This window comes from Sorghum bicolor, chromosome 9 (genome assembly GCF_000003195.3).
Source record: "Sorghum bicolor cultivar BTx623 chromosome 9, Sorghum_bicolor_NCBIv3, whole genome shotgun sequence".
Taxonomy (NCBI): domain Eukaryota; kingdom Viridiplantae; phylum Streptophyta; class Magnoliopsida; order Poales; family Poaceae; genus Sorghum; species Sorghum bicolor.
The window spans coordinates 8,406,182-8,433,712 of NC_012878.2; the positions used below are offsets into that span (position 1 = coordinate 8,406,182).

General features: G+C 42.0%; 2 pseudogenes; both read right to left on the reverse strand.

Annotated features, from left to right (window-relative positions):
* Nucleotides 917–26,719, reverse strand: LOC8065898 (annotated as a pseudogene).
* On the reverse strand, nt 16,989–21,958 carry LOC8065896 (annotated as a pseudogene).

Here is a 27,531-nt window from a genome sequence, read left to right on the forward strand (position 1 = left end):
GGGCCACTATGCATAGAATTTATAAACAATAACACCAATCCGTTAGTGTGTGCTTGTACCAGTGCTCGTGAGCTGCACATTTATTAATGTGCTCTATCTTCGTGTTCCCGTTTGTACTAGCAGCATAGAGGCTAGAGTGTGGTATGCCCACATTCACCAAGTTCCCGGAACGATGGGGTCATGGAATGAGGAACGCTCTTTGAGAAAGGATTTTCTACTGTCGGAACGAAACTGATCTACGATCCCGGTGACTCATGTGACTGTGGGTATGCGTATGTCTAGTGCAATGCGTTAATAAATTTTAAAGATGTGGAACGGGTTCACTTTTACACCCTCTATTAAAAATATCGGTTGTTTAAGCTTTGTCCCAAGTGAAATTAAACTTGGGTATCTTTAACTTTACATGAAAAATATAATAATATCTAAAGCGTTGTATTAATTTATTCCTTAAATTATGTCTTAATTGGTCAAAGTTAAAGAGAGTTTTATAGTTATTAGGACAAAACCAAATTGGAAGAAACCTGCATTTACAAACATGGGCATTACCGAAACACAACAGAACCAAGCGTATCTATCTTTTCTTTTTGAGAACATTATTCCGGATATCTTCATTTTTTTTAGAAAATAAAAAACTTCCGGCCGGCCTCTGCATTACAATTTACAATGTTATCAGCTTATTGTTAATCTCTTCAATAGTTCAACCATTCTTATTGGAATGCAACTATGTTCAAACACAAAACCAACGGCAAGCAGTAAAAGCGAGACGATAACATGGAGTTAGTTATTATTAATCAAACACGGAGGGCAGATAACAGTTATCGGAAAGAAGTTCATCTCAAAGACTCAAACAAGCAGACGGAAATCGGCCATTGGATGATCACACGCAGCTCGAATTTGCGTTGCTTGTCGTCCTAGCTTAGCCAATGTAGTACAAGGGGTCGGGCAGCTTGAAGGTGCGGGCGCCCTCCGGTGCGCCGAGGATGTCGCTCCACTGGTCGCCGATGTTGCCGACGATGACATAGCCTCCGTCCTGGAGCTTCTGGCGTTCACCGGACTTGAAGCCAATGGCGGTGCCCTTGAAGCCGATGGGGTTGAGCAGCAGCTTCTCCCAGCCGGAGTAGCCCTGGCGGCGGTGGTTGGCCACGGTGATGGCCCTCTGGTCCTCGGTGCGACCCGTCAGGAGCACCGGCTTGATGCCGAGCGAGATGAGCTTGTTGAAGAGCCGCAGGTACTCGTTGAAGTCTCCGGCAGCACCGGTGCGCTGCCCTCCAGCACGTACTCGTTGAAGCTCGTGGCGTTGTACGGCTTAGTACTGTGATCAAGAAAAGAAACACGCTGATTAGCTAGGGCTGCAGGTTGTTAAACGTATAGTTTAGTACTATGAGTGGTATGTAAAACCATCTAGTCATTTATGTATCCTCTGGTTCGAACTCTACATTGCTAGTAGTTTTTTTTCCCTGAGATGTGAATGTGATTGCTACTGGGGCAGAGAAATTTTGCTTTTCTCTGCTGTGGACTTTCCCTGAATGGAAAGCAGGTGAGCCGTATGCCCGTATCTGATTAATTGATGGACTCTTTCTTAAATCCAACGTGGAGCAGAAAAAAAAAGTATAGCAAAAAATTTGCATTATTAGGTCAGTCTCAATGGGAGTTTCATTTGCATTAAATAGGTTGCCACATAGGCTGTTTTGATGACATGGCAGTGTATTTAAGAAGAGAGAGAAGAAATGAGTTTCATCTAGATGAAACTCTCTTCGCACGATTACCAACTCTCTATGAGTCTTGGAATTAAATGCTTATGAAACTATGAAATGAAACTCTCCATTGAGAGTGGGTGTTTCATTCAAGTTTCATTTTATTTCATATGACATGACAGTCTTGGAAACAACGTCATGAAACTCTCCACTGAGACTGGCCTTATTATTATTATTATTATTATTATTATTATTATTATTATTATTATTATTATTATTATTATTATTATTATTATTATTATTATTATTATTATTATTATTATTATTATTATTATTATTATTATTATTATTATTATTATTATTATTATTATTATTATTATTATTATTATTATTATTATTATTATTATTATTATTATTATTATTATTATTATTATTACTACTACTACTACTACTATTATTATTATTATTACTATTATTATTATTACTATTATTATTATTATCTTATTGTTGTTATTATCTTATTGCTGTTGTTGTTATTATTGTTCTTGTTATTGTAATTGTTTATTATCATTGTTATTATTATTTTTATTATCATTGTTGTTGTTGTTGTTGTTGTTGTTGTTATTGGTACTACTACCACTAGTACAAAAATCATTTTTGCTGGCACGTTTTTTTTTTCACAGGCGGTTCACAATATCTTGGCGCTAGTAGAAAAATTTCAGCGGGCCCAACAAGAGAACCGCCTATGTAAACACGTTTACACAGATGACCTTCTTAATAAAACCGCCTGTGTAAACTTTCCATTTACACAGGCGGCTTACGATAAAAACCGCGTGTGTAAATACCATTAACACAGACGGCCGAGTTACGGCAACCGCCTGTGTAAATGTGTCTTTTTACACAGTCTGTTTGTATAGAGGACCGCATGTGCTAATGTATTTACACAGACGGCCCTCTTTATGAGCCCCCTGTGTTAAGTCTGCTATAAATACCCTTCGTCTACCTCCACACAAGAACAGTTACTCCCATGAGCTCTCCACACTGGCGAACCACACGATTCCAGTTTCCAAGGGGGGAGGTTTTGATCTTCATTTCTTTGGTGAGAAACTTCTAAAAGGTTAGTTAGAGCCCTTGATGCTATTTTTTTAGTGATTCTTTGGTTCAATTCTTGTATTGGAGGTGCTCTAGATCTAGAGTTCATGAAGCATTCTTGCTTAGGGTTAGGGTTCATAGGGCAAGAGAGAGAGTTTTAGGTAAATTTTTATGTAAATTCATAGTAAATTGTAAAAATTAAAAAAAAAATAGAAAATAAATACTTTTTAGAATTCTTGTGAGTAGATCTATACAATAGAGTAATGATGAGGACATTTTGAAGTTTATAATTTTGATTCAGTTTTAGTTTTTATTTTTTCAGATGAATTAGACTTTATAAACTCAAACATTAAAATGCTGAAAATCATAAAGTGGCAAATAAATACTTTTTCAAATCTTTGTGCGTAAATACTTTATAGAAATCCTTGAATTATTCCTAAATTTTATACAATTGTTTCTTATAATTATGAAAATGAGTTTAAACAATTATTTAAATTCCATAAATTATAAACTCTGTAAGGGGTAGGTTTTCATCTCTGTTTAATAGAAGGAGGTTAGTATCATAGTTAAGTCTTTTTTCGGGGGTTATATTAGTTTTGTTTTTAGATTGACCTACATTAATTGTTCTTAACTAATTACAGCTAAATATAGAGAGATCATTATGGATGTACAACTTATCAAGATTGGACCCATCATATGTAGTGGAGGTCCAAAAATTTATTGATGTCGCAAAGATACATGTTCGCAGAACAAAGGCGAAGCACATATGTTGTCCATGCGCAGACTGTAAAAATATTGTGGTATTTGACAATGTAGAAGCAATTACTTCCCATCTGGTTTGCAGAGGATTTATGGAGCACTACTTGATTTGGACAAGACATGGTGAGGATAGTTCTGCACCTTATATGCGGACAACTGACAACACTGCAACTAACATCAATGTGGAGGGTCCAATGCCACCTCTCAATGAATTTCATGCTATGCCAGATGTCAATAAAACTCATACGTCTGATATCAATGAAACTCAGCATGCTAACATAGATGCTGTTGAAGATGCAGATTTCTTAGAGGCAATAATGAACCGTTGTGCAGATCCATCAATATTCTTCATGAAGGGAATGAAAGCATTGAAGAAGGCAGCAGAGGACACTTTGTACGACGAGTCGAAAGGTTGTACCAAAGAGTGGTCGACATTACGTGCTGTTCTTCAGTTTTTGACGGTGAAGGCTAGACATGGTTGGTTTGATGCTAGCTTCAATGATTTTTTGCATGTACTTGGAGACCTTCTTCCTAAGGAGAACAAAGTGCCTGCTAACACATACTATGCAAAGAAGCTAGTCAGTCCACTTACGATAGGTGTTGAGAAGATCCACGCATGTAGAAATCATTGTATTCTATATCGGGGTGATCAATTTAAAGACTTAGACAGTTGTCCAAACTATGGTGTTAGTAGATACAAGACAAACAAAGATTATCGGAAGGAAGAGAATCTAGCCTCTGTTTCTACAGGGAGGAAGCGAAAGAAGACCCAAACAAAGACTCAACAAGACAAACGCTCAAAGCCTAGTAGCAATGAAGAAGTGGACTATTGTGCATTGAGAAGAATTTCTGCTTTGGTGATATGGTATCTCCCCGTGGTTGATCGTTTGAGGTGTTTGTTTGCAAACCGTGAAGACGCTGAACTTATGACCTGGCATGCTTCAGATGAAAGGAAAGATGATGGAAAGTTACGACATCCAGCCGATGCAAAGCAATGGAAAGATTTCGATAAGAAATATCTAGACTTTGCTGACGATCCACGGAATGTAAGGTTTGCACTGAGTACTGATGGAATGAATCCATTTGGCGAAAGGAGCAGCACGCACAGCACATGGCCGGTGATCCTGACAATATACAACCTTCCTTCTTGGTTGTGTCAAAAGAGAAAATATCTTTTGCTAACCATTCTTATTTCTGGACCTACACAACCTGGAATTGATATGGATGTATTTCTAGAGCCCTTAATGCAAGACATGCAAACACTATGGGAAGTAGGTGTGGACATGATCGATGCGTTCCGCAAAGAGACATTCACAGTGAGAGCAATTATTATTGTCACAATTAATGATTACCCTGCTCTCTTCTCATTATCAGGCCAGTTCAAGGGAAAGGTTGGTTGTGTAGAGTGCATAGATGGAACATGACACGTGTCTCTTCCTGCATCTAACAAGATAGTGTACATGAGGCACAGAAGATGGCTACCGGCAGGCCATAAGTACCGCTTACAAAAGATGAATAAGTACTTCGACAAAATTGATGAATCAAAATCTACTGCTCCATCAGGTTGTAGTAAAGGGCATAGAGTGTACAAGATAGTTGAGAATGTGAAGTTTGTTTTTGGAAAGAAGACCAAAGATGGGAAACCAAGAAAGGTTGTCAAGGCAAATGAAGGGCACACAAGTCCATTTTCTTCAAGTACTTATCGTACTGGAAAGACTTGGACGTACGACATGCGATCGATGATATGCATGTTCAGAAGAATGTGTTTGAAAGCATAATTGGAACCTTGTTAGACATAAAGAGCAAGACAAAGGAAGGTCTCAATTCACATTTGGACATGCAACATTTAAAGATCAGAAAAGAACTTCACCCTGTACTCCTAGAGAATGGGAAGTACCACCTACCGGCAGCAAGCTACAACCTGAACAGAGAGGAGAAACATGCAATGTGTGTGTGGTTCAAGAATTTAAAAGTTCCATCTGGTTTCTGCTCCAACATAAGGAGTCTTGTGTCGATGAAAGACCTTACATTCACCAACTACAACTCACATGATTGTCATGTCATGCTGACCACTTTTCTTCCTATCGCCATCAGGGCTATAAATCCAGTGTTCTTAAAGATGGCAATCACATAGCTGTGCTACTTCTTTAATAAGATATCTGAGAAGGTAATTGTCCGTGATGAGTTAGAGTCCCTACAAAAATTTGCTGCAGAGACATTGAGCTAGTTGGAGATGTGCTTTCCCCCATCGTTCTTTGATATCATGGTACACCTTGTTGTTCATTTGGTACCTCAAATAGAGGCATTAGGTCCCATGTATTTCCATGAAATGTGGACGTTTGAGCGTTTCATGTCAATATTGAATGGCTATATGTCAAATCGTGCTCATCCGGAGGGTTCCATGATAGAGGCGTACACTACAGAAGAGGCCATTGAGTCTGGAGGACCATTATGTAATAATCTCCTAAAAGACCAGGTATCAATTGGTTTGCCTCCATTGCGACATGAGGGAAGGCTTGATGGACGCGGGAGAATGGGACGGAAATCATTCATCCCGCTAGATTACAACATAGTCCTAGAGGCACATTATAGCATACTACAACAACTCATAATAATGGACCCATTCATTGAGCAACACATGAAAGAGCTTCGTGAGAAGAATCCAGGATGCACAAATGATTGGGTACACAAGAAACACAAGCGTCAGTTCACCACATGGTTAAAGGATTTGGACATGACAGAGGAATCAGAAACCATCAAGATTTTAGCATCTGGACCATCAAGCCAGGTCACATCATGGCAGAGCTATGACATTAGTGGCTTTTCATTTTCCACCAGCTATAGGGACACCAAGAGCATGGCACAGAATAGTGGCGTTTGATGCGAGGCTATAGATGATGCAACTGGTGAAACAACTACATACTTTGGGTTCATTGATGACATATGGGAGGTAGAATATGGTCCACTCCTGCAAATTCTAGTGTTTTGATGCCGATGGGTTCAAGATAAACATGTCACTGTGGATAACTATGGCCAGAGAGTTCTTGACCTAAGTAAAGTAGGTTATAAAGATGATCCGTGGATCCTTGCTAAACCGTGCCGCACAAGTCTTCTATGTGGAACAAATCCTTTCTAAGGATGAAAAGAAAAATAGCCAAAAGCCAAAGCATATAGCTATTCATGGAAAGCAACAAATTATAGGAGTTGATGGTGTAATAGATTTAGAGGATGTTAACCAATTCAGCGAGATGTCTCTTTTTACAAACTTTCAAGAAAACATAAAAAATGTTGAGAAAAGTATCCCACAATCCTCATTGCCATGGGTGCGCCACGATGGACAAGGAAGGACTGTAGCACGCTAGATTCTATAAGTTGTCATTACTCATGTATCACTTATCATTTGTACCTTATGCTACTATTTCTTATTAAGCAACATGTTTACATTTTCCATTTGTTTTATATCTTATGCTATTTTATAATATTTGTACAATTTATTACGGATTATTTAATTTTTGAAACAAACATAATTAACAAACCATTAATCACTAAGTAAATTAATTAACAAAGCACTCCTTTTCTATTTTAACAGAGGACGTCCGCGCCACCGTTGAGGTGAGCCGAGGTGTGGCGGCGGCAGCCGTGCGCGTCGCCGCCCCTCCCAACGCCGGCGGCAGCCAGGCAGCTTGCTGGGCCCTGGGCCGGGTAGGCCGCCCTTGCTGCCTTTTTTTTAGTTTTTTGTAAATTATTTATTTGTTAATTATTGATTAATTATTTAATTGTTAATTAGTAATTATTTGTAAATTATTTATTACTTTATTAATTATTGATTAATTAATTATTTGTTAAGTAGGGTTTCTTAATTAGGGTTTGTTAGTTATTTATTTGTTAATTAATTATTTATTTATTAATTGTTTGTTAAGTAGGGTTTCTTAATTAGGGTTAGTTAGTTAATTAATTGTTAATTATTTATTTATTTATTAAATATTGATTAATTAATAAATTGTTAAGTTATTTATTTGTTAGTTATTAATTAGTTATTTATTTGTTAAGTTATTAATTAGGGTTTGTTAGTTATTAATTAGTTATTTATTTATTAATTATTGATTAATTAATTATTTGTTAAGTAGGGTTTTTAATTAGGGTTATTTATTTGTTAGTTATTTATTTATTAATTAGTTGTTAGTTATTTGTTGAGTAGGGTTTCTAAATTAGGGTGTCTTAGTTAATTATTAATTAGTTATTTATTTGTTAAGTATGGTTTCCAGGATGTCCGCTAGTGTTAATTAGGGTTTGTTAATTAATTAGGGTTTGTTAATTACAGTTTGTTAGTTAATTGTTTATTAATTATTTGTTTGATTAGATGAGTACTCCATCGAATGTTGGAGCCCAGATAGAAACACCGGGATCCGACACTTATAGAAGCCCGAGCGTATCACCACGTGAATCCCCCACATCTAAGAAGGCTCGTCTAGAGTTGGAACATGACCCGACATACGAGCCTCAAGCTGATCCGGATGATGATGAGGTATATATTGTAGTAAAGTGTCTATACAAGAGAATACATGTGTATATATGTATGTACCTAACAATTGAATGGACAGAAGGTGTTATCTCAAGTTGTTGCCGAAATGGAGGCAGAAGAACAAGATGTTCAGAAGGACACGGCGCCTCAAACGACTGGGACATCCTCTGAGCCAAGAAGTAAAACAAAAAAAGTGATCGGGCAGAAGAAGTTTATCAGATTATAGAGTTAAGTCCGAGCGGAGAGCCCTTAGCACCTCTAGAGGCGCTACCCAAATTTAGGGCCGCAATTGGATTTTTAGTAAAAGAGGAATTTGATATCACTTGGAGTGATTGGAGTATGGTGCCACAAGTGAAAAGGACCACTTGCTGGAATCGCTTGTGCACTTGATTTATTTTTCCGGATGGTACAGATGATTTGGCCAAGGGTTTTGTCATGAAGCAATTGGCAATATCATTCCGGGGCTATAGGCACGATATGAACAAAAAGTGGTTGCAGAAGGGACCGGACCCGACGAAGCGGTACCCTATCACAGAGGCTCAGTGGGCATGTTTTCGTTTGATGAGAGAATCGGATGATGCCAAGGCTAAGAGCAAAGCCGCCTCTGAACTCGCGAAGAGGAACAAGTATCACCACCACCTTGGCACTGGTGGTTATAAGACCAAGATTCCTAAATGGAGGGCAGAAGACGATGCAAAGAGGAGAGAGGGCCATTTGGAATTGACCGATATAGTGCCTGAAAGGAGTGCGAATTGGCTTCGCACTCGGAAGGCAAACACTAAGAGCGATGAGATGTCATGTCCCGATGAGATTAGAGAAGTTGCCGACAAGGTTTTGGAAGCATCAAACCTGGAAAAGAAAGGTGCCTTCAAGTCACAGAGGGAGAGGGACATCCTTACCCATGCTCTAGGTAACCCCGAGCATCCAAGACGTGTACGGGGATTCTCCTCCAGAATTAGTTGGAAAGAAGGATTCGGTGATGAGTGGAAAGACATGTATAAGAAAAGAGACCGACATAAGGAGAAAATGAAAGATTTTTTTGAGGAGCAGGCTGCAAAAAAGTTTAGGGATATGATGGAAGACTTCTTTACAAATCCTGATCCTAAAGTGATGAAGCAGTTGGCAGGAGCAGTGTCTGCTCAACAAATGTCCTCACAAGCTCCTTCGCATATGCAGCTTGTACCAGCTCAACCCTTGGAGCGTCAAGAGATGGCCACACAATCTATGCCCTTTCCAAGCAGTATAGTGTCAACAACAAATAAGGACCATTATCCAGTTGATGATATTGATAGACCTTGGCCTTGCTCCTTGGTCATATCCTATGGCCTTAAGAATCTGCATACAAAGCAAGTGGCCACCGGCAATGCTATCCCAGGACGTACATTCCATACTGTTGACATGCAAGATGCATACTGTAGGGTGGAAGTGTTGACGGTCGAGGTCGGATATGAAGACGACTTCATAGACATCCCGACCTCTTGAGGGTATAGAGAAGCTTGGACAAGCAATCAACAACTTCATACAATGGCCGAGACGGTACGTAAGGTTGATTGATCCACCAGCGCCACCCTCTCCAAGCATAGTGCCTCAACCATCCCAAGAGGCCGAAACATATCAACAGCCACCATCACCAATGCATGCTCCAGCATCCCCGTACATTTATGAGCCACCACCATCCTCCCCAATACATGAGATGGCATTCTTGCAGAATGAGCCCGAGGTGCCAGCCAAGGAGAACATGCCTGAGCAGCAGACTCCGCCATCCAAGGAGAATAAGCAAACTCCCCCACCACCTCCAAAGGAGAAGGATGAGCAGACTCCCCCACCACCTCCAAAGCAGAAGGAAGATGAGCAAACTCCCCCAGCAGCACCGGCCTCTAAGAAGGTGAAGAAATTTCCAATTCCAAAATTGATTTCTCCCTATGAGCCAAAAAAGAGGAAAGCAGCAGGCACAGCTCTCTTTCTGAAAGGACTTGGAAAGCAGCGGACGACACGGCTTATTGAGCTCGAACCGTCATAGAAAAAGGAAGCCACCGCCCAGTCAATAGAAGCCATGCCCCCATCAAAGGAAGCCCCAAGTGGCGATGTACATGTCAAACAGCCATCAAGTCAACCATTGACCCTAAAGGATATCAGAAAGCCAACGATTGATGATTATGTCAATGTCCCCAGTGACTATGTGCCCGGAAGGCCTATGCTCCAATGGACGCTGCTTGATAAGATTCAATGGCCGATAAAAAGGTTTCATGACTGGTACATGAGAGCAGTGTATGCTGGCCTCCATGCAATCAGAGTTGATATACCAGCAGACGTGTTTGCTACTGGTAACGAAAAAAGTAACGCATTTGTTACCTTTGAGGACATGCACTTGTTATTGAACTATAGGCGGCTTGACGTCCAACTCATAACAATTTGGTGTCTGTAAGTATCACTCATGCACACACAATTATTATTAATATGTAGTGTGAAACTCTAATATGTAGATGTTGTCTGTAGTTTGCAAGATCATGAGCAGAGGTCATTATTATCTACCGGATCGATGGTCGGTTATCTGAGCCCTATCAAGTTACAAGAAAATATGCACAAATTTGTATTATCAAAGGAAGATAGAGCAAAGATAGAGGAATACAAAACACCAGAAGAAGTTGCAGAAGCTATAAAAGAGTTGCAAAGAAAATATGAGGATAATTATGCCCTCTATTTTGGTAGATCAATGCTGAGGTATAATCATAGGGATTTTATATTGGCACCTTACAACTTTAGGTAAGCTTGACTTCATATACGTACTTCAAATAATTATCGTGTAAACAATATACATGTGTCGCTCACTCATTTATTCATGCAGTGACCATTGGATTGTTTTTTATATTTATCACTTCGAAGGGAAGGTGCTTGTCCTAGACTCTTTACATGTTCCTCTCGAGAAGTATCAACCATTTTTGGTTCAATTAGAAAGGTGAGCCAACATGAAACCACATGCGTACTTTTCAAAATAACTTTAGTGATTTATATTCGATATCTACAGGGCATGGCGGTTTTATAAGAAACAAAAGGGACCGGTCGACGCCACACGCTCAGATCCTAGGGTGCCATTGATGATACAACACCACTATTCGGTAAGTTGTCCGAACACATTTCATCATATAAATAATACATAAAGCATGGAAAATTTAGAATAATCCGTTGCTCATTATATAGTGCCACAAGCAACCACCTAGATCGGTCTATTGTGGGTACTATGTCTGTGAGTTTATAAGGCAGCGGGGACGTTACGTCAGGGACAAAAATATGGTAAATAATATCTATGTATGAAGTTTTCTTATTAAAGTTGTAAAATTATATATTGAACATGTGTCAATCATGCTTTTTAAACTTTGTTTCCAGCAAAAAAAACAAGGAAAGGACGTGCCCTTTACACCAAAGACTCTGGAAGATATAGTAGCAGACTTGTGTGGTTTTATTATGAGAGAAATAATTCTAAGTGACGGTGCATATTTTGATCATGAGGGCGATTTGGCAAGTGATAAATTTAGAGTGCTGACAGACATAGCAGGTCTAAATCTGAAGTGAAATGACATGTAAACACTATATGGTTGTGCGGATAACATGCATTGACGTATATATATATATATATATATATGTGTGTGTGTGTGTGTGTAATTTTATGGTTGATGTTTGATTTCATGTTTACAATTCTATAATATATATATGTGGTGTATGTATGATGTGTGTGTATGTGTGTGTATATATATATATAAATGATGTTTAGCCCTGTGGTGGGAAAAATTAGAATTTGAAATATATATAAAAAATTATTTACACAGGCGGTGTAGTGTGAGCCGCCTGTGTAAAAATACATTTATACAGGCGGCTCACCTTGTCAGCCGCTTGTGTAGAAATACATTTACACAGGCCGCTGGCTAGGTGAGCAGCCTGTGAAAACCTAATTTTCACAGGTGGCTCACACAGCCCCGCCTGTACTGTGGTCCATTTTGTACTGACCCTGGTATAGGTGGTGGGCTTAGCCGTCTGTGAAGATGCTTTTAGCACCGCCTGTAAAAATATTTTCTGTAGCAGTGTACTATTGCTGTTATCATTACTATTATTATTACTATTATATTATTATATAGATAATTAGTAATAGATTTAGATATAGACAGATATAGATATAGATTACTGGATATAGATATATACATGGATATAGAGATTACGTCCGTTGGTTGAATCGCGTCGTATGTGTCGTGTCGTGTGTGTGTACGTACCCGAAGCCCTCTCTGGCGTAGTAGGGGAAGGTGGAGAGCGAGGTCTCGTCGACATCAAACACCCACACCTCCTTGCCGTTGCCGGCGAGCTTGAGCCCCTCGGCGTACGCGATGGCCTCGTCGACGACGACGCGGGAGTCCCCGGCGATATTGCTGGCCGAGCATGTAGTGGCCGACGTAGTCCTTGCAGTTGGCGGGCACCGTCTTCCAGTCGCGCTTGTTGTAGGCCTCCACGGCGAGCCGCCAGCTATCGCACGGCACGCCGGCGAGCCGGCCCAGGTCTCCGGCGGAGCCCAGCAGCGGGTGCAGCGCGTGGATTAGCGGCGTGGCCACGCCTTCTTGGAGATGGGCCGCGGCTTCCTCTGTCGCGCGCACCGTGGGCAACCGGATCATGTTCAGATCCCATGCGGCGCCGGTGGCCATGAGAGCAGCCACGAGCAGGACGAGCCTGGCCACCGCCGCCATTAGTAGATGATGATTCCTCCTGGCTTGGTCTTGGGTGAAGTGTTATTGCTTGTTGCAATGGCCAACTGGCTGTGGGGCACATAAATAGAGGATGGTTTGTATCTCCCCTAATAATGCACCGAGTTTTTCTTTTCTACCTCCACACCAAAAAACGTCCCCCGCTGAGGAGCCCTCTCTCCATCCATCCAGAAAAGTGTACCCAGAAGTTTTTCTTTCCTACCTCCACACCAAAAAACGTCCCCCGCTGAGGAGCCCTCTCTCCATCAATCCAGAAAAGTGTACCCAGAAACACAACATCTTTAAAATAGACCGTCTAGATTTAATCTAAGTATTCTCTCTCCTTACTCACTCAAATCCAAGGGCTAAGATTGCTCGTATCAACCTCCTCAGCCTTTGCTGTCCGCCCCCAACAAAAACAAAAACACCTGTTGCGCCGCCGCTAATCACGTCTATCGCGTCTCGTGACTCTAATCCCAACGCTCGCACCGAGGGACTCCTGCTGCTCGCCGTGAATCATACCGGCGCCACACACGAACATCTGCTAATCACAACCACCGAGTGCACACAATCGCCGAGACGGGACCATCACCGAGCAGCCGATGCAGATCGAGCGTCCACACATTCGGCCGCCGGTGGAGTCAGGCATCCAATCCGCGCAGCGGCGGCCGGTGCCGAGTGCAGATCAGGTACTTGCTTGCTGCCCCTTGTTACCATTGTCAGGCATCCATGTATCAGCAGTGCAGATCCTGGTGCATGCTTGCTGCCCCCTGTTACCATTGTCGCAAAGACGACAGTGCTACTTGTTTCAAAGTTGGAGCCATGTCTTCTCAGTTTATGTTATAAGGGACAACTCAAATTTTGTTCTCTCTTGCCTTTTGCAAGGACTGACATACTGAATGAAATAAAAAAATAAAAAAACTGAATGACTAAATTGGATGTAGAACTAAAATAAAAAAAATACATACGATCCAAGTTATATATAATAATATATAATAATAATAATAATAAAAGATATTGTATTATTAGGGTAGATAAAAAAATAGGATCTCATCATGTTTCTTTTTTCCAATGATGTTTTGTTGTCATCCCTCGGTCCTCACTCTATTCTCAGACCGAGTAATATATAATATGATTTTTAGATTATTATTTATCAGTCTTACATAGAAAAATGGGAACGCCAAAAAAGGGACGGATTTCGCTTAGCGATGTAACAAACATACATACATATTCCAGATATAAGCATATACACATATTGCAATGAAATATTATATACAACGCCATAAATAATAAATAAGAAACCTCCATGTCCACAGCTTGCAGCGAAAAACAACTTAAGAGAGACGAAAGGAATAGGAAACAACGTGAGTACCGTGTTAGAAAAGAGGGCTCAAGAAACGGACGAGGAACAGGAGGAGAGGAATAAGAGGCAGCGTGAGTACCGTGCTCGCCGAAAGGCCGAAACAAGTGCACTTTCAAATGTACCGGATCACCAGATGCATGATCTTCGCTATTCTTGTGTGGTATAAGAATATGATGTTTATTTTTGTTCATGTCCTTTAAATAGACTATGTTGTAGGAACCCATTCAACTTATGGGACACCTTTCTCGGCCATCCTGCAGCCATTGTGCGAGGGATGCATTGTAGCCCCAAACATGAACTTTGTTGACATGGATATGGCAGGAACCTTGCTCGGAGTAGGTCAAGCATCACCATCAGAGACCTTGGATTCCGAGATCTTTACTGGACCACCCTCGGTTCAAGACAAAGAAAACCAAAGCCCATGTCATTCTCCAATATGGTTGCATTGAAACAATAACTACTACGTCAGAGTGAGGCATCAGGTGTCTGGAGATAATGCATTTCAGCAATCTCCTCAAATAGTGGATCCAGGTGTGTGTCATTTAGTAAAATTTATACAAAAAATAGTTTAGGATCTAGGTGTGTGCCTTTTATTGAAAATTTTACACTAACTAATTTTTAATATTTATATGACAATTAGTGAAATTTTTGCACTGACTAATTTTTTATATGCCACCATAACAACAAATTGTTCATCAGTTTCCAGTTCACTTGGCAACAAGCTATTGAGAAGAGAGAAATACAACTTTATGGAAGCCTAAAAAAACAGACATTATTGGAGAAAAAAGGGACTACGCAAGGGACCTCAAGTTTGTTTGTTGTAAGTTGATATAATTATTCCCTTCATGTGTATATATAATTGTAATAATTAATTAAATTCTAATAAATTTTGGAAAATCAACAGTCTATAACTCAGTTTGGGCGAGATCCATGGTGTTGTGACAAGATAGAAATAATGACTAGCAAAATTGTTTGAATGTTGGCCTGATATGGACTACAAAATTCAAAATTGCAACAATGTAAGATATTATTCCGTAAATTCCTTATATTTGTTTACAGGTTCTATTCCCATATTGGCGTGATAGACACTATATTTTATTCATATTAGACATAAGTAACAAATTTTTGTACATTATTAATCCGAATTCTCCAAATCTATGGCACATGACTGATGATCCAAGCAAGCCATATACACCTATACTAAATATTATTTTGAATCATTTCAACCTTGCCATGAAATTAGCAAATCCTATATGGAACGACAATATTTTTCTCTGGCGTCATGAATTCATAAAAAAATCATCCAAAAAGCAAGGACTGGTAAAAACTTATTTTAATTTTTTTATCTTTTTTATCAAATAGTCATTTGATTTTATCTACAACAAACAAACACTTTCTCTCTTCTTCTATAGGAAATTGGCAGGCTTTCTCGTATACAACTTCATAAAGTCATGGAATGGTGAAAGACTGACGTTTATCGACACTGTAAGCTTATATAATTTATATGTATAATATCTTGTAGCCTATATAGAAAAATAATAAGTTAACTTATTATCTACCATTCACAGAGGTCACGTTCACTAAGGACTGAATTCATAGTGAATATTTTGAAGAGCAGCACAAATGAATGTACAGATAATATCTCTGGAGAACTCCAAGTTCTACTTCAACAAATAAATTAGCTGAAATATACGAGATATGATTTTATTGTGTCTTGTTATACATTAGCATTTCCCATAATTGAATGTGACTTAAACTATTGAACAATATCGTTGTTTTGTTCTTTTTAATTACACCCTAGAATGAAACCGTCGTGTGCCACGGGCACTATACTAGTGGTGATAGTAGTCTGATCTGCATGTCAGAGATGGGCAACTGAGAAATACCGTGTTATCCTTGTCGAGCGACATCCCTTAACACAACAACCAATCATTTATTTATTCTGAGTACCTTACGGACCACATTCAAGTCCAAAGTTAATTCTATCAAATCTGAAGTACTTCATTGGATTGAATCAATAACATATTTCCCAAGGAACAGTTAATCTATTTATAGAGAACAGTTAATCCTTAGTGCCCGTGCTAACGCTACGGTTTTATTTAAAAAATACATATGAAAACAACCAATCATTTATTTATTCTGAGTATCTTACGGACCACATTAAAGTCCAAAGTTAATTTTATCAAATCTGAAGTACTTCATTGGATTGAATCAATAACATATTTCCCAAGGAACAGTTAATCTATTTATAGAGAACAGTTAATCCTTCTAAAACAGGTCCAACATCCTGTAAAATTATAGAGAACCATACATTTTTTTAAATTCTTTTGCACCTTAAGCATATAGGGGATTATATAAGCTCGAAACATACATAGTAGGTAATTGTAATTTATGGACTTACTCATTTAAGGATTCATCATAGCAGAACATGTTTATAAACGATATTCTTGGTGCTCTTGCCTGTGGAAGCAAACTGGAATATTACTTTTTGATTTATGGCAAAGATGCAGTAAGATGCACAATTAGTTGACATAACAGTTCACCACATATAGCAAGGCAGAAACATTCGGGTCTGAATTTCTACTTACCTACACAAAAATCAACTACAGGCAAGCATCTGACCCCATTCTAAATCACATACCTCCAAGAGGTAGATAGTATTGGAACTCCTCTTCTCAGTGGAATATCATTGGACACCTATATTGTACGCAAAAGCAAAACACGATTAATTTACATATAGATGGCCACAAGTGCACAACTCCGTGATAACAGAGAGCTGATGTTTCGGCTGCCACAAGAAGAAAAACTTTTGCACGTCGTTTTCACCAGCATACCGATCAAGTACTCCCAAATATGAATCCCACCAAACTGAACGCTGATCCATTGTTCCAAGGCCACCACTGAATAGCAACCGTGAGAGTCCTCCAAGAGGCAAGATCATCAACCCTCGCTACTCGTTGAGTCATAAGGCAAACTCCATCTCAGCTCGTTTCAGGACACGTGAAACCATAGAGTAGAATTCAGGTTCTTCTTCTTTTATTGGGTCGAGTGTGGTGGATTCATGGGCATCAGCCTGCATAAATAGGAGAAGGTGAACCAATGGACAGGAAAAGCCCGCCAGTCATTTCATTTGCAACTAAGGATGAAAACGGAACGGAAATATCCCGAACCGAACCGAACCGCTTTCTATATTGGATCCGATCGAATTCGTATTTTTTTGTCCGACTTTATCGTTTTCGCTTTCGTATTTTAGATGTTTCGTATTTCAAATATAAAAGTAGAAAACGGTTTTGACATTTTTCGACCGTTTTCTACTTTTCTACTTTTAATATGAAATATTTCGAATTCAAAATTTGGTTTAAACCGAATTTAGTCAACTGTAGGGTCACACAGTCTAATTATAGACTACTCACCATGCATCTGCGTTCTTTCTACTAGTGGCTAGTTGTGTTCATGTTAGCTATTAATTGCTTATTCTAGACTTGTATTTATGTGTGGGCTATTGTATTAAATACCTAAGACTAAGAAGCATGCACTTTTTAATTATTATATGCACTTGAACTTGATCCTATATATACTTTTATAGTCATGCACTTTTATATATCAGTATTTCGTATTGAGTTTTCGTATATCGACCGTGTTCGACATAAATCCGATCGAATTGGTTCGTTTTCGAAATTCTCGATATTTCGTAAGTTCGTGTTCGTTTTCGTGTCCGACTTTACCGTTTTCGTTTTCGTTTTCGTATTTCAAATGTAAAAGTAGAAAACAATTTAGGAGTTTTTCGACAGTTTCCGACCGTTTTCATCCTTATCTGCAACATATGCCATCTTGGAATTCAACTTCAATGTTCCATGAGCATTCGTGACTTGTTACCTCACTAAACTTGAGAAGTATTAAGTTTGAGATGCCAGCAGCCTTTGATTTGTCCCACCTATAACAAAGTAATTACAGGAATTAATGTCAAAAAAAATCTCATCGAAATTTAAGACATTACCAATGCCAAGCCACTTCAGAGTTACAAGCTAACATAGCTAATTATCCAGACTTAAAAGATGTCAGTCACCCTACGCTAGAGATAATGCAAGTTGGATTTTGCTTTTGCTCTACCAAATCAGATATGATGGGAACTTAGGTAGTGCCACAAAAGGCACGATGATCTCAAGCCACACTATCAGTTAGAGAAGGAAGCATACCGAACAAGCATTAGTTCATTGACAGATCTCCACATTTTCCGACCCGTGTCCTTCTGACTTTGGTCTCTAGCACTTCGACCACGCCACAATTCTTTGACAATGTACATTACCTCTTCAGAATCTACCTTTAGATTGTAAAAGAGAATGTTACAAACGTAGACGTACAAAAGGATATCAAAACAAGTGAAGGTGAATAATCCCTTTTTCACATGTGCTGGTCACCATCAACATAAATAAATAACACCTCAACTACATAATTCTCGAAGAAAATATCTTATTTCCAGGATATGACATTACATAGCAAGAAACATAGTACCAGAACTTGCTCGGCTGTCCCATACATCAGCTCCTCATGCTCAATAAGACGCTGATGAAGTATACGGTAATGATCCAAATCCAGGTTAACAACTGGTTCAGTTTGATAATCTAATCCAGCAAGCTGAGTAATCACATAGGAGGCTATAACTTGACCAAATATTGCAGGTTAAGATGGGACTTCATAGTGGCTGCTCTGACAAGACTCAATCTTCCCGCTCCTTTTATAAATCTCATCTATCAATGTATCTCTACCACTACTCTTTCTGTGCTGGTTAATGGTGAGCCCTCTGCAGGCTTCTCGGTCACCAGAGGAATAAGGCAAGGCTGTCCTCTTTCCCCTTATCTTTTTGTAGTAGCTATAAATGAACTATCAATCTCTCTCCAATGCCACTTGCAGAATTCTAGACTTGCAGGTATTTCCTTGGGGCCTGGCTGCCCCCCAATCCACTCTCTCCTTTTTGCAGATGACTTAATCATTTGTGGAAACGCCAACTTCCAGGAAGCTCAGACAATACACTCGGCTCTTTATGATTTCTGTGATCAATCAGGTCAGACCCCCAACCTCAACAAGTCATCCATTTTATTCAGTAAGAATGTTCCTAATCAAGTACGTAATCAAATTAAATACATTTTCCCAGTTCCTGATCTAAACCCTAACACCATTCACTTAGGTCACCCTCTGATTTTTAATCATAAAGACAGGAACAAAGCATATGCTTTTATCAAGAATAAATTTCATGCTAAATTCACCACTGTTAAAGCAAACAAATTAAATCACGCTGGCAGGCTCACCTATATTCAATCTGTTCTCTCTGCCATTCCTGTTTATTATATGTCCACCATCCTCTTCTCGAAAGCTTTTATTGCTGAACTAACAACCATCATTAAAAGATTTTGGTGGGCAGGAATCCAGGAGAAAAATGCAACTAACCCTATCCATTTCAGATCTTGGGAAGATATCTGTCAATCTCGTCAAAATGGAGGTTTAGGCATAAGAGATCTTCATCTTGTTAACAAAAGCCTGGCAACTAATAAAAACCCTTTCTTACAACAAATCATCAAAGCAAAGTATTATCCCACCTCCTCATTCTGGAACGCTACTAACAATGTTCCCAAGTCGGCTTTCTGGTCTTCAATTCTGCAGGTCAAACAGGAGCTATCGGAAAGCGTGCAGCTTCAACTACATCAAGGCAACAGTTCTATTTGGTCAGCCCCCTGGTGTGACATCTGGAAATCCATCCATGATCACCTGCTCATCCCAGTCACAACTCTGCCTCTTCCAAGCACTGTAAATCAACTCTGGTACCCAGGCACTCGTAATTGGAACTTACCTCTTCTTAGTACCACTTTTGACAATCAAGCTATTCGCCATATCATAAATACCCCTACGGTTGACAGTACTGACAGTGACCTCCTAAGATGGACTCCCGCTAAAGATGGATTAGGAACTGTTAAAGCTATTTATAAACATCTCTCTAATAACAACACTGTGAATATTCCTGCTACAGGTACAAGAAGCATCACTCCACAAGCTAACACAATTCTATGCAGGGTCTGGAAATGCAAAAGTATCCCTCCTATCATTAAAACCTTCACCTGGCGACTCATAAGAAGAGCCTTAGCCACAGCTGACAGGGCAACCAGATTTTCATCCCCAGGTAATAACACATGTGACAGATGCAACATGATTGAAAATGACTACCATATGTTCTTCCAATGTACCCTCCCACGTCAGGTTTGGCTCACAGCCAACCCTTCCATTAACACAGCTAATCTTCCCCATGAAATTGATGGTGTTCAATCAACGCTAACCCTTATCGTTAATGATACCACTCCTGAAGCTTTATTAAGCAAAATTCTTTATACTCTTTGGTTCGTTTGGAAAGCCAGGAATGACTACCACTTCAACAGAAAGGATAGGATAGCACCTCAAGTTCATCAGGCCATTCAAGCCTACATGACCCAAAATGAGCAAAATCCCCCCACACATCATCTCAGTTTGCTCAAAACCAAGGTAATCAACTATCAGTTTTGCAGGCACACCTCCAACAGCCAACAATGCACTACTGCCCCTTCCCAGCAAACCTCCAGGGCTCAAGATGTTATGTTGATGCCGCAGTAACCTCTGATGATCAAAACATAAACACTAACATTGCAGGTCTAGGCATCTTTATCCTAAATTTTCAGGTTCAGCCGCTCCAAGCCATCTATGTCCAAGCTCAACTTCAGCACTGCCACTCCGTTCTCATGGGTGAAGCTGCAGCCCTAGCTCTTGGAGCATCTATTGTCCAGGCTCTTCAAATTCCATATTGCAACTTTCTTTCAGATTCCCAGCAACTGGTGCATTTCCTCCATCAGGAGAACCAACAGAACCCGCCCCAGTGGAGAATCAAACCGTTTACACAGGTTTTCACCAATACTGCAACCACACTTCAAACTCAGCTCTTCAAGATCAACCGAAATCAAAATACAACAGCTGATACTTTAGCGAAGCAGGCCCGTAGCTCCATGCCTACATTTTAAAGCTGTAATTGTACCGGGCCTCATTGTGGCCCCATTTGTACTTTGTTCCAGGCTCTACTCCAGGTAGACCTCAACTCTGTAACCATCTTAGCAGCTTCTTGCTGCGGGTAATAAATTTTATTGCAATTGTCAAAAAAAAATAGTACTGGTATAATGCGAACCCTAAATCCTGGGACAATCTGTGGAATAATGCATAGCATGTTGTCAATAGTTATGTACACACACATCATGCACTCCTATAATATACAAGCAAATGGGTGTTCTAGAGGAAATTTAATTAACTCTTTGTAACAAATATTTCTTGTTCAAAAAATCACAAGGAAAAAAGGTCTCAAGAAATGGAACAAGCATGTAGCAGGAGGGTGGTAATACAAGTCCTAGGGGAGCTCACCTGGTAATCTGATGGAGTTTCCTCTTCTTTTGAAGCTTGAAAAGGAAGCAGCTTTGCCTTTGGCTTTTCCAATGAAAAAACTACTGGTATTCCACCCTCAATTCCATGTTCTTTCTTGAGCCTGTACCTCACCTAAAAGTAGCAATCACAACATCCCATTTGCAGCACATCTTGACATGTCAGTTAGCTGACGAATGAAATGGCAGCTTACAGTGGGACAGAGTTTTGGAAGAAGTATCAAACTAACCGATCGAGAGAGGGGATCATTGCTTGATTCTCTCAAATCTGCAACACGAATTCTGGTGGGATCAGCTCGAGCTCCAGCCCCCATTGCAGAAAGTACCTTCAAACCTCTGCGCACGCAAGCTGCAAGGAGTGCCACCTAAGGGGCAAGGATATTTGAACGGTTACAAAAAAATGAAGACAAACATTGACAAGCTTACAAATGATATATTCGTAACTAATGTTCAATGAAGCCATTCGGGCTAAAAAAACAGGTTTCAACTGTCTATGCAGGGTGGCTTTGTGTACCTTAATCATCAGATACAGAGGTAAGGGAAATTTGAGTTTACCTGTCCGCGTTCCGTCGTCGTGCCCTGGCCGCGCTCCGACGTCGCGTCCCGGCTGCCCCGGCGAGCCCCTGACCACTCGCCCCGGCCACCCGGCGAGCCTCGGCCGCGCGTCCCGGCCGCCCTGGCCACGCACCGCGGCAAGCTCTGGCCGCCCACCCGCCCTGGGGAGCCCTGGCCGTGCGCCATGGCCAGCGAGCGCTGGCCACGCTCGCCCTGGCCAGCGAGTCCCGGCCGCGCGCCTGCCCCGTCGAGCCCTCGCCGCGCTCGCTCCGGCTGTCTTCCTTGTGCGTCGCGGAAGCCCTGGCCGCGGGAGATCTGGCCGCGCGCCCGCGGCGGTCGCCCTGGCCGTGCGAGCCCTGTCCGGCGCGCAGTGGGCGCGCGCCCGCCCTGGCGAGCCCTATGCGTCCCGGCGAGTGAGCCCCGGCCGCACACCTGCCACGCTCGCCTTGGCCGGCGAGCACCGGCCGCACGCCCGCCCCGGTGACCCCTGGCCGCGGTCGCCCTGGCTGGCGAGCACCGGCCGCGCGCTCGCCCCGGCGACCTTGGCCGCCCCTGGCCGCGCTCGCCCTAGCTGCGCTCGACTTCGCCGTGAACTATTGATCCTGGAAGAAAAAAATATACAAATGCAGGTGTCTGGGCTCGAACCCGCGACGTGGCTTCTGAAGGCGCAGGCTCGCGCGCGTGTGAGAGAGGAGAGTTGGAAGCGGCTTCTAACATCTTAATCTGAGACGTCCGATTTATTGGGCGTGTGTTAACAGTCGTTGATTTTGAAGTAGGGAGGTGACTTGATTTCAATTATAGTAGAGATAGCTCTAACTTTACATTACAAGACCAACGCCTACACATCTAGCGGGCACTGAGGCTTTGTTTAATTCGCGAAAAGAAATCTTTTAAGTATTGTAGGACATTTCTGATTATGCAATTAATATTTAATCACTAATTAAGCTTAAAAGATTTATCTTGCAAAATATATATAAATTGTGTAGTTAGTTATTTATTTTAATCTATATTTAATGCTCTATGTATATGTTCAAACATTCAATGTGATGGGGCAAAATATTTTTAGATGGGAACTAAACAAGGCATGAGAATTGAAGGGCAACCACCAAAGGGCACACTATCGGGGTTTTACTTAGTTAAATCTTGAGCCGGGATTATGCTAGAATCGAACAACACTAGCTAGTATAGTGCCCTAGACAGATAAGAGGTCGGACCCATTATTAAAGAAGTGAGAGGCTGGATACGTTTGATGCGGGAGTGCAGCGCGCATCTCCCAAGTGAAGACAAATGGTAATAGTGTGACGGATACTTTAGCTTTATATGCTAGAAAATTTAAACACTTTGCGGCTTGGTTGGGTCAAGCTCGTGCGTGTGCCTTGAACTCAATCAATGTTGATTGTAATTCCCCTGTTTCTAGCTAATAAAGCTTTCTCTTTACTCAAAAAAAAACAACGATGCCTTCAGGAATTCATTTTGCTCCTTCTCTCACTACTAGATGAAATATTTTGCGAGGCCTTTTGAAATACACCTCCGAGGCAGGCAGGATTTTCAACCGCCTCGGTTAATATCTACCATTAATCGAGGCGGTTATTTTTTATTAACCGAGGCATTTACAAAAACCACCTTGTAAAATCGATTAACCGACGCGAAGAACTTAAAAATGCCCGCCATGATTAATATCGATTAACCGTGGCAGTTGTTGTAAAGTGACTGTCTCGGTAAATACATTAACCAAGACGGTTACATTACAAAGCCCGCCTCAGTAAATATTTGGCCCATACAGCCCATCTAGGCTCGGTAACGGGTTTCTAATATATACGTGAGCACAACAAACCCTAACTCCACTCCTCCCCTCCCTCGCTCTCAGTCGTGCAGCAGCCCATCCCCTCGGCGTGAACAGACCGAGCTTTTTCTCAAGCTTCTCTTCCCCAGCCGTGCGTCGTGCCCCATCCCTGCCCCGTTCCCATAGCCGGCGGCCTCCTCTTGAGCTTCCCTCCCGTCAGCGCCCATCTCCCTCCCTTATTCCCAACCACGACAGCATGTAGGCTGGGTGCGCGGCGCGGCACCCTCTCCCTGCGGTGGCTCAGGGACGTGGCCCCTCCAATGGGGTACGACGTAGGTGGCGCGACCCCTCTAGCGGCGTGGCGCGTGGAGCGTGTCCCCTCTAACGCTGGCAAGACCGAGGGGACGCAACTCCTCTCGACTCCGGCGGCGGCGCGGGGGGCGCGGCCCCTCCTCTATCTATGGTGTGAGGCCGGATCTGGCTTCTCCAGCATGGATCTGCGCGTAGGGCAGCTAAATCCGAGCGGCAACGGCGCTCTTGGCGTGGATCTGGCGTGGGGCGGCGGCGGCGCTCCTCCTGTGATGGCGGCTGTCCAGCGAGGACCAGCGATGACAGCGACCCATGTATGGGCTCGACGGGCTTGTGATGGGCTCACCGGGCCTAGCCATGGATTTTTTTATTTGATTAACCGAGGCGGGCAGCAAAACGCCTCAGAAAATACCTCCATTTATTATGACCTTTCATTCGATGTGTTTTTGTTGCCCGCCTTGGTAAATAAAAAATGCTCGTCTTGAAAATGATTTTCCGTAGTAGTGTCTTCGTGTCTTCGCTTTCGGGTTTTACTTGGTGTCTTGAACTCGTATAGCATGTCTTGTTTGTTCTCAACGGTAGCTCTAGTGTCTTGTTCGAGGTGCTGATCACTCCAACCTTCAGAGTGCCTAATTCCAAGCCAACCTTACATCCAATGAACTAAACCTAACAGGTTTTTGGCTGTTGATTACAGCTGCTGTCAAGAATAGTTAGCAATTATTCCGCTGGTAAGGGCCACAGTATTCAAAGAATTTATAAACAATAATATCCTCGTGCTTGTGCCCTCGTGAGCTGCACATTTATTAATGTGCTCTATCTTTCGCGCATTCCCATTTGAACTGGCAAAGGCCAGATTGTGGTATGTCTAGCGCAAATGCATGCGTCGTTAATAAATTTTAAAGATGTAGAAGAGGACAACTTTAACGTTCATATATTACGAATGGGTTCACTTTTACCCCCCTCTATAAAAAATATCGAACTGTTTAAGCTTTGTCTTAAGTCAAATTAAACTTGGGTACCTTTAACTTTACATGATACAACGCGGTATTAATTTATTTCATCTCTTCAACATGATAAAGCGTATTTATCTTTTCTTTTTGAACATTAAGCGTATCAATGAAAAAATTCCGGCCTCTGCATTACAATGTTACCAGCTTATATTGTTAATCTCTTGAATAGTTCAACGATTCTTATCGCAAAGCAATTAAGTTCAAACAACAGAAAACCAAAAGTAGGCGACAACATGGAGTCATTATTAGTCATCAAGCACGGATTCGGGCATATTATAACAACAATCTAAAAGCATTTCATCTTCTCATAACAGGCTATCATTGCAACACATTATGGACGGTCGGCCATTATTGGATGATCGGGCAGCTCGAAGTTGCGTTGCCTGTCTGCTGTCGCCCTAGCTTAGCCAATGTAGTACAAGGGGTCGGGCAGCTTGAAGGTGCGCGCACCCTCCGGTGCGCCAAGGATGTCGCTCCACTGGTCGCCGATGTTGCCGACGATGACGTACCCAGCGTTCTGGAGCTTCTGCCGTGCACCGGACTTGTAGCCGATGGCGGTGCCCTTGAAGCCGATGGGCTTGAGCAGCAGATGCATCCAGCCGGAGTAGCCCTGGCGGCGGAGGTTGGTGACGGTGATGGCCCTCTGGTCCTCGGTGCGCCCCGTCAGGAACACCGGCTTGATGCCGAGCGAGATCAGCTTCTTGAAGAGCCGCTGCGTCTCCGGCAGCACCGGCGCGCTCCCCTCCAGCACGTACTCGTTGAAGCTCGTCGCGTTGTAGGGCTTAGTACTGTGATCAAGAAAAGAAACACATGGATTCGCAGGTTCGTTATAATTAGCACATAGCGTGTTAGTTTTAATTTATTACGTCAGTGTGAATGGAAAACTATATATGTACATGGATACGCACGTACCCGAAGCCGTGTTTGGCGTAGTAGGGGAGGTTGGAGAGCGAGGTCTCGTCGATATCGAACACCCACACCTCCTTGCCGTTGCCGGCGAGCTTGAGCCCCTCGGCGTACGCGATGGCCTCGTCGGCGACGACGCGGGAGTCCAGGCGGTATTGCCGGCCGAGCATGTAGTGGCCGACGTAGTGCTCGCAGTTGGCGGGCACCGTCTTCCAGTCGCGCTTGTTGTAGGCCTCCACGGCCAGGCGCCAGCTGTCGCACGGCACGCCGGCGCGCCGGCCCAGGTCTCCGGCGGAGCCTACCAGCGGGTGCAGAGCGTGGATCAGCGGCGCGGCCATGCCTTCCTGGAGACGGGCCGCCGCCTCCTCTATCGCACGCGTCGTGGGCATCCGGATGTTCAGATCCCATGCGGCGCAGGAGCAGTGGCCGGTTGCCATGAGAGCAGCCACGAGCAGGACGAGCTTGGCAGCCGCCGCCATTGCTAGATGCTTGTTGGTGTTGTGATGGCCAACTGACCGTGGGGGTTCATACTAATAGAGGGTGCTTTGCATGGTGGTTGGTGGGATTTGCAGTGGAGTCTGATCTGATCCGCATGTCAAGGATGAGCGTGGTGCGTGGAGCACGTGCATTGTAGTCCGATCTGCACGTGAGGGGGTCACAAAAAGATATGGTAATTATTAGAGACATTCGTCGTCTTTGATTCAAAGCCTGTCTATAACTCCCCCGATCAGCAATAAGGGCCACTTTGCTACGTGCTATGACTGAGTCTATAGGAGCTAGCTAGCTAAAAATTAGCTCTATATCAATAGGACAGCTAATTGGTGTGGGCTAATTCTTTAACCAAAGTCTATAATTGGTTATTAGCCAACTAGCAAATCAATCATAGCTAATTCGGACTACTTCTAGCCTCAACTAATAATTAACCATATGTATCAAACAGACCCTAAGGGCATCCGCAACCATATGTATCAAACAGACCCTAAGGGCATCCGCAATGGTATTCAAATCGCTAGCTAGCTATTTGATCTCTATGAAGAATGTTATTGACTCTCAATGGCAATTTGCAAATAGCTAGCTTAGAAAGTTGCTAGCTATTATGAAGTCGCTAGCTATTGTGGAGAGTATTGAAGAGAGTTATTTCTAGAAGATCGTGCTAGATTATCTATTTATGAGTCGCTAGCTATTAGGAAGTCGCTAGCTATTTGATCTCTCTCCTCAATAGCCAATGAGAGTGCTACTTTTTTATTATTTTTATACGTCATCTCGCTAGCTATTTGTAAAGCGCTATTGAGAGCCAATAAAATTCATCCTAGCTAGCTATTTGATAGCCATTGCGGATGGCCTAAAATGAAGGCCAGTGAGGGCTTAA